The sequence below is a fragment of the Muntiacus reevesi genome, chromosome 2 (genome assembly GCF_963930625.1).
Source record: "Muntiacus reevesi chromosome 2, mMunRee1.1, whole genome shotgun sequence".
Taxonomy (NCBI): Eukaryota; Metazoa; Chordata; class Mammalia; order Artiodactyla; family Cervidae; genus Muntiacus; species Muntiacus reevesi.
In genome coordinates, this window is record NC_089250.1 from 122,793,331 (window position 1) to 122,807,875 (window position 14,545).

Below are 14,545 nucleotides of genomic sequence, written 5' to 3' on the forward strand. Positions count from 1 at the left end.
GTCCAACTCTTAGCGATCCCATGGACTGCAGCCTATCAGGCTCCTCTGTCCATGGGATTTTCCAGGCAAGAGTACTGGAGTGGGGTGCCATTGCTTTCTCCTTTCCACAGTATACATATACAATTTTCTTAACCATTCCCAATTGGTGATAATTACTTTTCCAGCATTATGAAAAATATAAAAAATACAGCAAAGCTAAAATAACTATACACTGTGCTTTTGTGCTTAGTCATGTTTGACTCCTTGCAACCCCAGGGACTGCAGCCCACCAGGCTCCTCTGTCTATGGGGATTCTCCAGGCAAGAATATGCAGTGTGTTGCCATGCCCTCCTCCAGGGGATCTTCCCAACCCAGGGATCAAACCCAGGTCTCCTGCATTGCGGGCGATTCTTTACCGTCTGAGCCACCAGGGTAAACCCAAGAATATTGGAGTGGGTAGCTATCCCTTCTCCCAGGGATCTTCCTGACCCAGGAATCGCACGAGGGTCTCCTGCATGGCAGGCAGATTCTTCACCGGCTGGGCTACCAGGGAAGCACACACATACCTATGGGATAGCACTTATTTTGGTTTATTAAAATTACTTATTTACATGTTTTTCTTCTCTCCTTCTCTAATGTGTGACACTGAAAATGGAAGGATTGCATTTTACACATTGTGTATTCTAAAACCATGCATAAAATTCAGTACTCATTATTTGTTGAATAGAGCTGAGGAAAATTTTTAAATTACATTTTATCCTGTAAATATCAATGCAAAATAGAAAGCCTAAAGATATCTGGAGAGACTGAAGCTCAAAGAAGGTAAAGTCAATTTTTGCACATTCAAACTTAGTGGCATACATTGGGACTAGATGACAGAACTTTTCTTCCCAGGTTCATAAGTAAGGGTATTTTAGAGAACAGAGCACTCAGCCAAGAAAGTGGAATAGAAGACTACAGTTAGAGGCTGGATCTGCAGTTACTTTTTGTATGAACATAGAAAAATCCCCAAATTCTTTATTTCCTCATCCCTAATAAGGATAATTCGAACTCTGTTTAACTTACAGAGTTATGAAGGCTCAGATGTAACAGTGTTTAACAAATTCTAAAGACTCATATATAAATGCAAAGTATTATTATCTAATGGGCCAGTAATTTACAGCCTTTCTGGAGCCTCCTCTTTCTTTCAACACCCCCACATCAATTAACTGCCAAGTCCTGCTGATTGATCCAGCAGGGCCTTGTATATTCATCGCCTCCTCTTAATCACTACTAAACTACCCTGACTCAGCCCCTCATCCAGTCTCACCAAGATTACTACAATAATCTAACTGCCACCCTGCTGCTAGCCCACCTTCAGTTTCAGCCCAAGTACACCCCAGTGTGTCCTTGTTCCACTTGAAAGCTTTCAATGGCTTTTCCTTGCCTTTTCAGTACAGTATTAACTCACTGAATTAATAACCAAGCTCTCTGGCCCTAGATCCTTATCTAGTCTTACCACATACACACACACTCTCTCTCTCACAACCTTCTGTGCATTTTACATACTAGACATTTCTGCAATTTACTCTTCTCTAGCACATACATGTGCTTCCACAAATATAATCTGTGCTATGCCTAGAATATTCTTCCTACTTTAAACCTTACCTAACTTTCTAATGTCTTGCTCAAACAGCACACTGCTTCAACAACTATCCAAACTGACTCACCAGTTATAAGGTAACTCCCTCTTATAATTCTGTTTTTTCACAAGACCCTTAAGACTTCCTGCTTTCTATTGTAGTTATTTATGGACATGCATTCTAGTGCTTGTATGAAAGTCCCTTTCACACAAGACTGATACTAATTCACAGTCACATGTAATGTTCTTGATAAAAATTTTTGTTAAATTAACTGACACTTTCTATCACAGCTAGGTAATTTTACAAAGCTTTTCCTTTTCCTTCTCTCTATTGCCTATAAGAATCTCCCTTGTTTAGGACAAGGTCTTTTTTTTTTCCTTAAGTAAATTAAACTGCATATGAACTGGGTTTTCTATAATATGCCTCAAAAAACTTACTGGAACTAACTCCAGAGCTTCCCAAGTCTGAAAGAGGTTCATATTTCAAAAATTAAAAAGAAGGAACATAAGTCAGAATTCTTAAGATCAGGCAAATCTACCTATTCTTCAGGCATGGTTTTAGACTACAAAAATTAAACATTAGAGAAAAAAAATATTATAGCACTAAAATATGTAAGGATAAAAAACTGACTGAAGAAGGTGAATATTTCTAACATTTATTTGTGTGCGATTCAGGCTGACACTTTGAAGAGAAGAATGTGACAGCTTACAAGAAAACAAACTCACTCATTCCCCTTAATTTCTGAAAGTTCATGCAAGTCTGACAGGCCAACCACAGGGTGATCTCTCATGTGTATCATCCATGACAATTATGGCTTCAATAAAAATGTTCTCCAAATTTTAATAAAGCCCAATTGGTTTTCAGGAAATAGCCAGTCTAATATTTTCATATTTAAGAAGGCATACTTCACAAATTAGTGAGCTAATTTATGGAATTATAAATAAGACTTCCAAAATTTTTATCTTATGGCAACAAAAGAGGTACGAAATGAATGTGGTGGCAGAGGGCCAGGTGACACGAAAGGCTGAGTGCTAACAAGGGTCAGCAGTAGTTACTCAGGGGAAAGGACTGTGCTGAGAAGTCATCCTGTTTCTCGATCATCCTTTGCTTTGGTTTTCCTCTTCAAACAGCTATTAAGAGCTTCCTAAGTAATTTTCAAAACGCTATGGACTCCAATCTGAGAAGCGCTGATAAAAATCACAGCTCATTACAGGCATGTGAAAAGGTTTGCTTTAAAGATAATACAGAAGAGACTTTAAAGTATTTATCATGTAACTTACACTGGAAATAACCTCTATTTGTCATTAAATTAACCTGACAGTTGTTTAATATGGGACAAATCAGGCTGCTATACACTTTTTTCCCTCCCCATCAATGGTTGCCAGCAGAAGAAAAAGAATGTTAAGCATTAGAATCTCCTTTTATTCTTTTTCTCTCCCCCACGGGAAGGAAGGACTTATTAGTACTTGCAGCAAGTAAGGAGACTACCAGGGTCTTTCCCAAAGCAGTGTCTCTAGAATCTCTTTTTATTCTTAATCTCCAATCCCATCACCAAACGCTCATTAGGCAGTAAACGGGAAAGTGAGGATGAAGTGGGAACGAGCTCTTCTGCAGGTCTTCGCCTCAACTCTGCCTCTACTCCCAGTCTCTGCTGTTTCTCAGGATGAACTGTGCGCTGGTTTCTCATTTCAGGAAACAAGCCATCAGTAGCTTAAAATTCACAGGCTTTTATAGATGGGTATGGAAAATTCACCATCATATATTCCAAAACCCAGATAATCAACAACTAATTTGGCAACACAATAACTTCAGGAAGAATACTGCCATCCAGTTCTTGACACAAAATACACCTCTAATCAAAACCAGCACACCATTTCCTACACAAATTTCATTAGATTAAACATTAAGAATAAATTGTGTAGGTTTATGACACACAAAGAAAGCTCTTCTCTAAATACTAATCTCTTTTTTTCATGCCAATAATAAAATGCACAAAGTGTTCTTGACATAGGATAAAACATAATAACACATCCCCATTATCCTCTGCCTCCTAGAAGAATTTACTTCTCGAGACTGTTATGGTAAATGATTATTCTTTAGGGAGGGATCCCAGACTAACACAAGATGCTCCGGTAGGTCTTTCTCATCTCTCACTCCTATTACTGTACGACTGCATGGCCATAACCATCAATCATTTTAGCAAACACCACCAAACCACAAGGCTATTACACACACACCAACAGACATTTTCAATACCATACAGTCACACTATTATCCATCTTTTATAGACAGGCAATCACACTCAGCATGACAAGACTTCAGAGAAATAACTGATGGTTAATGTAAGTTTTCTAGTCCTGAAAGCAAAATGAACTTAATTTGTCTAAGAAATATAAATGAACAATAATTTAGTTCTTTTACTACATTCAACAGTTTTAAATTTAATAAAAATATTTTTGAAATATAAGAAACACTTTAAAGTTACTTATTTTTACTTCTAATTTTCAGGATAGTTCAATGATAGGTTCTCACACTCACACTAGGAAAATAATTTGCCATACCAATCAAGTAATGTGCATACATACATATTATAATGCTTAATCCTTAACTTAGCTCTTAAATTATCCAGGATGAATTAGTAGCCAATTTATAGTCCAAGGAAATCCCCCATAGTTTAGTGGTAATCCATCTGCAATGCAGGAGCTGCAGGAGGAAACGGCAACCTACTCCAGTATCCTTGCCTGAAAAACCGCATGGTCAAAGGAGCCTGGTGGGCTACAGTCCAAAGGGTCACAAAGAGTCAGACACGACTGAACGACTAAGCACACACACAGGTTATACTTCAAACTTCACTTACTAATAAGGCTGACACCCATTTCCCAAAAGGTTTGAGGGCACCCCCTGGTGGCAGACTTTGGGGAGAGAGAGAGAGAGAGAGAGAGAGAGAGAGAGAGAGAGAGAGAGAGAGAGAGAGAAAAAAAAGCACAAACGCCAATACAAAGAAAACATCCTTTCAAGAAACTGACCAAGTTCTACTCAACAACTCAATTATTTCAGTAACATCCAATCTAGAAAAAATTCAAAATGTGATCAAAAAAAGCTGGGTAATCTCTGGAGCTTCCTATGGAGACCTGATCAGTAGTAGCTTATAGCTAGCAGGACTAGTAACAGGTCAGAGGCAGAAGAAACCTTCAAGAGAATCTAGTCCAGGGCAGAACAGAGCACTGTCCAAGACAAGAGCCACCAGCCACATATGTTGATTGAGCATTTGAAAAGTGCCTGGTGTGACTATGCAACCGCATTTCAAATTTTATTTCACTTTAATTAATTTTCACTTAAACAGTCACATACTACAGTCATAATAGCTATTGGCTATTGTTTGGACAACACAGGTCTAGTCCTACTTGCTACTCCATTCCAATGAAACAGTCACCAGAGAAATGCAAGGAAGAGTCAAAGTTCCCAAACACATGTACCACTGGATGGTGAAAATACATATGACTAAACCTGCACCTATTTGCGGGATTTTAAATGCTCCTAATTTTAATCCATTACATTGGATTACTTTTTGGTAACTATAATTCATTTGAAAATACAGAAGAATTTGAAAATGGTAAAATATTCTTTTCAAAATAACTTTTGGCTTTATAGCCTATAAAAACTGAAGACATGTGACAACTGATATAGCATTTAGTTACAACTAATGAAATAGATTATGAGCTCAGGCTCAACTCAGGCTAGACTCTAGCTTAAGTCTTAATCCAGACTCAATCTAATGAATGTTATCTAGGACATTCATTCTTTTCTTATATACAGAGAATCCTGAACTATGGATTAGCTGTGCTCAGGAATCCAAAAATAGCCTAGCTGATCCAGCCTCTACTTTACAGTTAACTAAAGTTAAGTTATATTGTTAGCAGTATGTTGACATTTAGTTCAAGTATATATTGAGTGTCCACTTTACCCAAGACATCATATTGTGCACTGTGAGGAATAAACACAAAGGTAGACAATGCAATTCAAGGTCTCTGTCCTCTAGAAATCTTTTACATTTTAGGGTAAAAATTCCTAATCAACAGAAATAAGGGTTATATGTACATGCCTCACCTTTTCTCTCTACCAACTGCCAATCTCAAATGGTCAACTATCACTTTACACAAGTAGTTTCTAAATCTTTTCAATAAAAGACTATGGCTTAAGATCCACATCTGTGTGTTTTCCTTAAATACACTGAAGTTAAGTTTAACATTAACTGAGCATCAGCCGTAAGTTAGAAAACATTAAGATGCCCTGGAAAATGTCAGCTTCATGAAGGATGCACATATTTTATAGACAGATCATGTATTATGCGACAAGTGCATGGAGGTAGGCACAGGTACTACTGTGAGCACAGAACAGAGTTTTTAGGAGAGGCTGGGAGGACAGAAAAGAGTTTCCGGAGGAGATGAAGACTGAGCTCTGTATGGAAGAAAGGATTAAGAGCAAGACAACTGCATGCCAGAGAAATATAAGCAAGTAGGAGTCATTAGAATATCAGGTTGGTGCAGGAAAGTAGCAAGAAATGATGCTGGAGAAATGGGGAGAGGCAAGGCCACAGAATATCATAAATATCATCCAATAGAACTGAGAATAGATGAGGTGCCACACAGGGTTTGAAGATACATGCTTCAGATAGCTCTCTGCGTGTGAGCAGCGTACAGGATGGATTTGAAGGGAACACCACTGGACAGGGGTCAGCTGGATGACTGCTGCAATACACCATCTGAGTCATGATGACAGCATGGATAAGACAGGAGTAACAGAAAGAGAGGTGCGTCTCAAGGGGTATTTAGGAAATAAATTATGTCTTAATAGAAGAAGTAGAGAGAAGGAGCTTAAGATAAAAAAGCTTTGAGTGTGCCCAGCATTAAGTGGTATTTAAAGCTCTTGGCACTACGTTAAGTGACTGGGGCATAACAAAGAACAAATCACAGCCTCCTTCAAGGAAGGGTATGGGAGATGGACAAGTAAAAAGCCAATTACAGAAGTGACAGCTACCCTGGACACTAAGAGACAAGCAAGCATTAACCAAGCATCAGGGGAAAAGGATGAGGCCAGAAAAGAATCAGTGACAAGTGTTTCTAAAGTATAATTCTGCTCTGGACCTGTTAAGTTTGAGGAATGGAATAAGACTGGCTTTTCCTTTGAATACCAAGTGAAAAAAATGAATGAAGAATTCTGAAAACCCAAAATGAAGAAAATGAAAGATTCTACCTTTTAGATGGTCTCAGACCTCTCAGTGAGGTGTGAAGTAGGAGCAGGCAGATAGTAGCATATGGGTCAAGATCAGAAAAACAAAAATATTCAGAACCACAGAGTAAAAAGGAAATACATAAAAGACGGTACAAAGAACCAAAGGTCAAGTTAAGATTCAATAATGTAAAGTCTCAGTAAGGCCCATTAATAAGATTTATGATTTATTTCCTGCATTTTTCCTTCCCTTCTTCACTTTTTTAAAGTAAAACCCTCTATTTGTCAAGAGCAAAGGAAATAGGTAACCGGATGCTACCAGAGTTGGAAACTAGCAGAAACCAAAGGTGAAGGAGGAACTAGATTTTAAAAGGACACTACAGTTGACCCTTGAACAATGCAGGAGTTAGGAGTGCCAACCCTCTGCATAGTCGAAAACCTGCTTATAACTTATACTTGGCGCTGTGTATCCAACTGAGCTATCAGAGAAAGAGGTGGGAATAACAGACCACCTGACCTGCCTCTTGAGAAATCTGCAGGTCAAGAAGCAACAATTAGAACTGGACATGGAACAAAAGACTGGTTCCAAATCGGGAAAGGAGTATGTCAAGGCTGTATATTGTCACCCTGCTTGTTTAACTTACATGCAGAGAACATCATGAGAAACACTGGACTGGATGAAGCATGAGCTGGAATCAAGATTGTTGGGAGAAATATCAATAACCTCAGATATGCAGATGACACCACCCTTATGGCAGAAAGTGAAGAAGAACCAAAAAGCCTCTTGATGAAAGTGAAAGAGGAGAGTGAAAAAGTTGGCTTAAAACTCAACATTCAGAAAACTAAGATCATGACATCTGGTCCCATCACCTCATGGCAAATAGATGGGGATACAATGGAAACAGTGAGAGACTTTATTTTTTTATTTTTTGGGGCTCCAAAATCACTGCAGATGGTGACTGAGCCATGAAATTAAAAGACACTTGCTCCTTGGAAGAAAAGTTTTGACCAACCTAAACAGCATTGCCAACAAAAGTCCATCTAGTCATAGCTATGGTTTTTCCCGTAGCCATGTATGGATGTGAGAGTTGGACTGAGTGCCAAAGAAAGCTGAGTGCCAAAGAATTGATGCTTTTGAACTGTGGTGTTGGAGAAGACTCTTGAGAGTCCCTTGGACTGCAAGGAGATCCAACCAGTCCATCCTAAAGGAAATCAGTTCTGAATATTCATTGGAAGGACTGATGCTGAAGTTGAAACTCCAATACTTTGGCCACCTGATGCGAAGAATGGACTCACTGGAAAAGATCCTGATGCTGGGAAAGATTGAAGGTGAGAGGAAAAGGGGACAACAAAGGATGAGATGGTTGGATGGCATCACCGACTCGATGGACATGAGTTTGAGCAAGCTCCAGGAGTTGGTGATGGACAGGAAAGCCTGGCATGGTGGCAGTCCATGAGGTCGCAAATAGTCAGACACGACCGAGTGACTGAACTGAACAGAACTGTGTACCCACGGTTCCCCCTTATCCATGGTTCTGAAATAGTAGCTGGCCCTCAGCTTTTTTAGCTTGCCTGAAGGAGCTTTTCCTATTGGCAGCTTTTCCTTCTCAAGTAGAACTTGTTAAAATGAAGAGGAGGAGTTGTTTTTTCTCCTCAGCCCCTACTACTAAATGTCATCAGATTCAACCAACTGTGGATTGTGCAGTATCGTAGTATTTACTATTGGAAAAAAAAAGCCATGTGTAAGTGGACCCAAGTAGTTCAAACCCAGGTTGCTGAAGGTCAACTGTCCAGGTACCAGGCTGCGCAGGAAAAGATACGAAGGCAGGAGAGAGTCAGTAGATTACAACTATTTTGCTAGGTGTGTTTCATGGAACACAAGCTACAAGGGAAATCGTTAAGTCGCTAACACAGAAAAGCATTTTGATTGTAAATAAGTTTGGGGAAAATATTTAGTTAACTAAAACTAAGCAGGTTTCTCTACTGTATGACTCCTCAGAACTATTCCCAGTAGGAGGATACAACATGCAGCAAAGGGTCAGAACAACAGAACCTGGCAAACTGGCCCAGAACAAAAGAGATGCAAGCAACAGCCTTAAAAACAGGGTCACAGGAATAAGTGAGTAGAAAACTAGGAGGCTACGGTAGGATAGAAATGCAGAATTAATGATGCTAGAGAAGGAACTGGCCCAGGGCACAATCAGATCCAGTGTGTGACCATGGGTTAACACAATAGAAGGTCTCATAGAGACTTCAGTCAGATTAGTGTATAGGTTACCAATGTGATTACCAAATGAAGTTGCCCAAGTGGAAGTCAGATAACAGGGCTGAGAGGAAAAGAGGTGCCAAAAATGAACAAATTAAAATGGGAAGAGGGGAGATAATCAGATGGCAAAGAATTCAAAGGAACAAAGGCAGTTGGGTATTGGTAGGTCCCATTCCTAAGTCAGGACTTTTAAATAATACCAGATCTAAGGCCACAGGCCAGTAAAGCCACTTTTTCTTTTTTTAAGAAGATTTTCTCTTCTTTCTACCTATAATTCAAATCTCTGAACTTCTTAGGCCTCTTTTGATTTGGTTAATTAAGACGGTTCTGTCCCTTAATCGAACCATTTCCAGTTGACCTAAGGTGTGGGTGGTATGTTCCTCTCTAGGTGCCAAGTCAGAGGCTAGTTCTGATGGCATACAGCTAAGGGCACAGATGAGACCCACCTCAGCCCAGCTCTATAAGTTATGAGCCTGGGTTTACACAGATCTAGGTCAGGGCCAGACAATTCAACAATGGATAGGAATCAGCAATGGGGGTGAAGGGAAAAAAAACTCCTCCTCTTCATTCCAGCAAGTTCCACGTAAGAAGGAAAAACCGCCAATAAGAAAAGCTCCTTCAGCCAAGGTAAAAAGTTGAGTTAAAGAACAGGTACTACCCAAGGAGAGAGGTTTGAGAATGATGCTAGAGTAGAGCAGTAGCTCTCAAACCTTCACATCAGAATTAGCTGCAGGTTGTGAAAGCAAAGATGGGTGGGCCTCACCTTCAGAATTTCTAATTCAGAAAGTTCAGGGTAAGGAAGGAGAATTTCTATCTCTATCAAGTTCCCAAGTGATGCTGATGTTCCCAAGTGTTCGAGGGTCACACCTTGAGAACCACTGCAAAGCAGGGTTTCTTGATCTTGGCACTACTGACCTTTTGGGTTAGTTAATTCTTTGTTTTGGGGAGTATCGTGTTCACTGTAGGATGTTTAGTGGCATCTATGCCCTCTACCCACCAGAAGCCAGTAGAACCTCCCCTCAGTTGTGAGAACCAAAAATGTCTCCAGACCTTGCCAAAGGTCCCCCAGGAAGCAGAATCACTCATAGATGAGAACCACCACAACAAACCGTAGTGGTTATATAGACCGGAGTACATAGAGACTCTGGAGTGAGTGGCACCCAGGTTGAAATCTTGGCTTCATCACTTGAACAAATTACTTATACTCTCTAATCCTTGGTTTTCAGTTGTTCATTTGTAAAATACAGTGTCTATCTAACGGGGTGTTTGCCCTGGGCCAGTTCCTTCTCTAGCATCATTAATTCTGCATTTCTATCCTACCGTAGCCTCCTAGTTTTCTACTCACTTATTCCTGTAACCCTGTTTTTAAGGCTGTTGCTTGCATCTCTTTTGTTCTGGGCCAGTTTGCCAGGTTCTGTTGTTCTGACCCTTTGCTGCATGTTGTATCCTCCTACTGGGAATAGTTCTGATTAAATAAAACATATTGCTTATGCTGTACTTAGTATACAGTAAAGCTCTTAAAAATAAGCAGCACCACTGTCTTGACTGCAGATAACCTAGTAGGACACTGAATAAAACAGAGGAGATTATCTACAAGGTGAACTTCGTAGAAGGGTTAATTCTAGGAGCAGATAAGGCTAAGCCTGGAATGGGTAAGTGTTTGCTTGTGAAGTGAAGCTGAAATGGTCTGCAGCTTAAGCACCAGGCCAGGAAAAAGGAAAGGGTTAAGAAGGGAGACAAAAGTCAGCTATGAAGAAAAGAGGCTGTGTAAACAGCTGCTTAACAGTAAGCTGTTTTAACATTCCACTTCCAATGGAAGAAGATGCGCTGGTTCTATAGTTAGAATGTTTTGTCCACCGAAAATGCGCATGTTGAAATTTGTTCCTCCAACGTGGTAGTAATTTGGAGCTAAGGCCTTGGGGTGATTAGATCACGATGGTGAAGTCATCTTAAATGGGATTTAGTGCCCTAATAAAAAAAGACCTCAGGAAGCTCTCTTATTCCTTCTACACCTTGTGTGTGTGAAGTCGCTCAGTCATGTCCAACTCTTTGCGACCCCATGGACTGTAGCCTACCAAGCTCCTCCGTCCATGGGATTTTCCAGGCAAGAGTACTGGAGTGGGTTTCCATCTCCTTCTCCAGGGAATCTTCCTGACCCAGGGATTGAACCTGGGTCTCCTGCATGGTAGGCAGATGCTTTACCATCTGAGCCACCAGGGAAACCTTGTGAGGACACAGCAAGAAGACAGCCATCAGTGAATCAGGAAGCAGGTCCTCACCAGACACTGAATCTGCCAACACCTTGATCTTGCACTCACCAACCTCCAGAACTAAGAGAAATAAATCATCCACCCAGTCTATTCTGTTACAACAATCTGAATGGATTAAGACACTCTGTTTATTTCTGAGTTGGGCATCCCAGGGCTAGGGTGGATTAGACCAATAGCATAGCTTGGTAGTCCATTTGAAAATATTCTATACTTCACTGTGGTGGAAACAGTTCTGGCAGCAGATGTCTTTTTCTAGTGCTTTCCATGTAATCAAAGAGCAACTGAGGCAACAAGGTACTATGCCACTCAGTTTACTAAAAATTTCTTCAACACTGTAAAGAATAATTGTTCAAATAGCTTAGAATCTGACTGCCCCATAAAGTTAATCATTACTTGTCATTACCATAGCAATACATGATGGATAAGGACTTTTCACAAAGTCCTTAATACCAAAAATAAAATACAGAAAGAATTACTGGCTCCATCCTCTGGAGATGTAGCCACCACACAGCTACCATGGCACTAATGGTACACTGTACGGTTGCCTGCATCACAGGACGATGGACCTGTTTAGCCCTTTACCACCGACTTTACTGCATTGTTTACACAAGCTACAGGTGGAAACAGCACATAAATCTGAAAGCCAGATTTACACTGCTTTTATTTCTTTTTGCTGTTTCTATCTTCAGATAATATATACTACAAAAATCCTTTCAGTGTTAAATATGAGATCTTTTATGTGTTATCAGGAGCTTAACCAAAAGGAATACAGAATTTATTTTTATTGAGCAGAAGCATAAGATAAGTAAACAATCTGAGAAGCCATCTAACAGGAAGATGACTATGATTATAAATCAAGGTATTATGTCAAATTGCATAAAAAACAAAAACCCACCTCAGAGCTAGTTGATAGAGACATAAATCATGGAAGAGATTAGAACATGAAATTATCATCACTCCTCCAACAGAGTAGATTTCTGGATCATGAAATCAATGACACAGCAACATTTAAAAGCAAAGGCTTCCATAGCTATTTGAGGTAGGTAAGGTTGGAGTTACAGAACATTAATGTACTACATTGATTCCATTATTAGAATACAGGAGGAATTCTACTAAATAAATTTTCACTTTTAGATGCTTATAATTTCCATCCTCCTTGTCTCCACACACATAAATAAGACAATGTTTCACAAACATTGTGATCTTTGTTTCAATAATCCAGGGCACAGAAGACTCAACCAAGACTGATCATCCATATAACTCAGCAAGTTTATAAAGCAAGGTGCCTAGTTCCAACTAGAGTAATTAATTCCATGAGATGTGCACTATTTAATGAGACCCTCAACATATACCTCAACCCAAAAGCATACAATAACCAAACCAAGGGGAAAGTTCACATATTTCAAAATAACCTAAAATTTAATATTCTGTTGACCCTATTTAGCTCTCTTTTGGCTCCTACAGTCCTCATGAATTAAATCAAGTCAAGCTGTAAAGCAATGCAGACTTTATTGATTCTAGAGACTGTGAGTCACTAAGGGAAGAAGTCCAAAAAAGTTAAACTTCCACTGAACTCCAAATCAGAGGTTCAAAAGCTAGACGAATAAAGACATTAGCTGTAGTCTTGTGAAATATACAAGGCTGCTTTCATTTGATTAGGAATTTGCTACGGGCTCTTTATGACAAATGTAACAAGGACATTTTAAATCTTTTAAGCTTTGAAGAAAGGTCCAGAAATAAATTAGCTAAGAAGAATTCCTTTTGGAACTGAAAGCTAAGGAGTAATATGTTTATTATATACATTCAGAAACTTCTACATTAATTTTTAAAAAAGGCTACTGTGAAAGGCCACAATTTTTACTGGTTCTTGGTTAAAGAAATTTGTTTTGATTTGAAACAGTGGTTAACAACCTGGTGCCTTATCTTAGCTTTTCCAAAACTAGTCTAAAAATTAATTAATAATGTTCCCTAAAATGTTTATAGATGTTTATAGAGATTCTGGTGGGGGGCCTGGGTAGGAATAAGGGAATGGAGAGAGAAAAAACAAGAGAAAAAATCCTCTAATATTTTTGCTCTAAAATTTTTAATATACACATAAATACTAAGCATATTCGATATAGCTATTACCGGTAAGCCGTCCATAACAGTATGGCATGCACCAGAAGGCCAAGAAGTCTGAAAGATACCACTTACATATGAATGCACACGATGCCCAAGTGATGCATAAAATACAACTATTGTGTTTTATCCTGTTAAATGACAGGTGACTTACACTAAGATTTTTGTCTAATATTTTCAATATGTTATAACTTTTTTATCCCATAAAAAAGATGAGTCAAAACAATTCCTTCTAGCCATTACTTTATAAATGTGAGATGACTTATTTTGGTAATCCATTTTAGACAAGCTTATATTTGTTTTCTCTGAGTCTCCATTGTTGTTCTGTCAATAATAATAATTTTTAAGGTCTAGGTCAAAGATGTCATTTTAGTTAAAACAGCACACATCTCAATTTTGGGGACAAAGAATTCTGATGTACTTGTTTTTTAAATGTAAAACTACACATAAAGAACTCTGAAGGAAAAGGTGACTTAGGCACACTTAGTGTGTATCCTCCAAAATTCAATATTACATCCATCTACCTTTTAACATTAAGTAACACACAAGCAAGGATGCTTAGGTTCATTACTGATAGATTTAAACACTCTCAATTACAGGAAAGAGATTTTACACAATCTTTCTCTGACAAGTCAGAAGACACCAGCACACAAGACAACACAAAGTCAGTATTTGAATAACTATAGTAAAGCCAAGAGTCGCACAATTACTAAGTTGCCATAAAGAATTTACTGTGTAGGTATTACTTAAGACATAGACTTCATGCTGTATTTATTAAGGAAAAACACTGTAGCTTCCAAAGAGGAATATATTACCAGCCTAATCACAACAACAAAACCTTTCAACTTTAAATTTTTCAATTCTCTAACTTTTAAATGTCCTCTCATTCCTAAACTCTTACCTCTCACTCTCCACTTTTAGCAGCCACAGATGTAAAAAGACAAAAACAACAGTACCTCACCCCAACCTGATTTTGTTATTTATGGCAGCCTTTATGAATAAACTAACACTTCAGCAATATGTGAACTGTGAACTTACAGATGTTCAAGCTGGTTTTAGAA

General features: G+C 38.9%; 1 protein-coding gene and 1 non-coding gene across 3 annotated transcripts in view; both read right to left on the minus strand.

Annotated features, from left to right (window-relative positions):
* The window catches only part of PARG (poly(ADP-ribose) glycohydrolase), a 114,830-nt gene that overhangs the window by 73,357 nt on the left and 26,928 nt on the right, over nucleotides 1-14,545 (minus strand). The gene's annotated exons all lie outside the window — the stretch shown is intronic.
* TRNAG-ACC (transfer RNA glycine (anticodon ACC)) lies at nucleotides 11,244-11,316 on the minus strand. The gene has a single exon. It is a non-coding gene; the product is annotated as a tRNA-Gly (tRNA).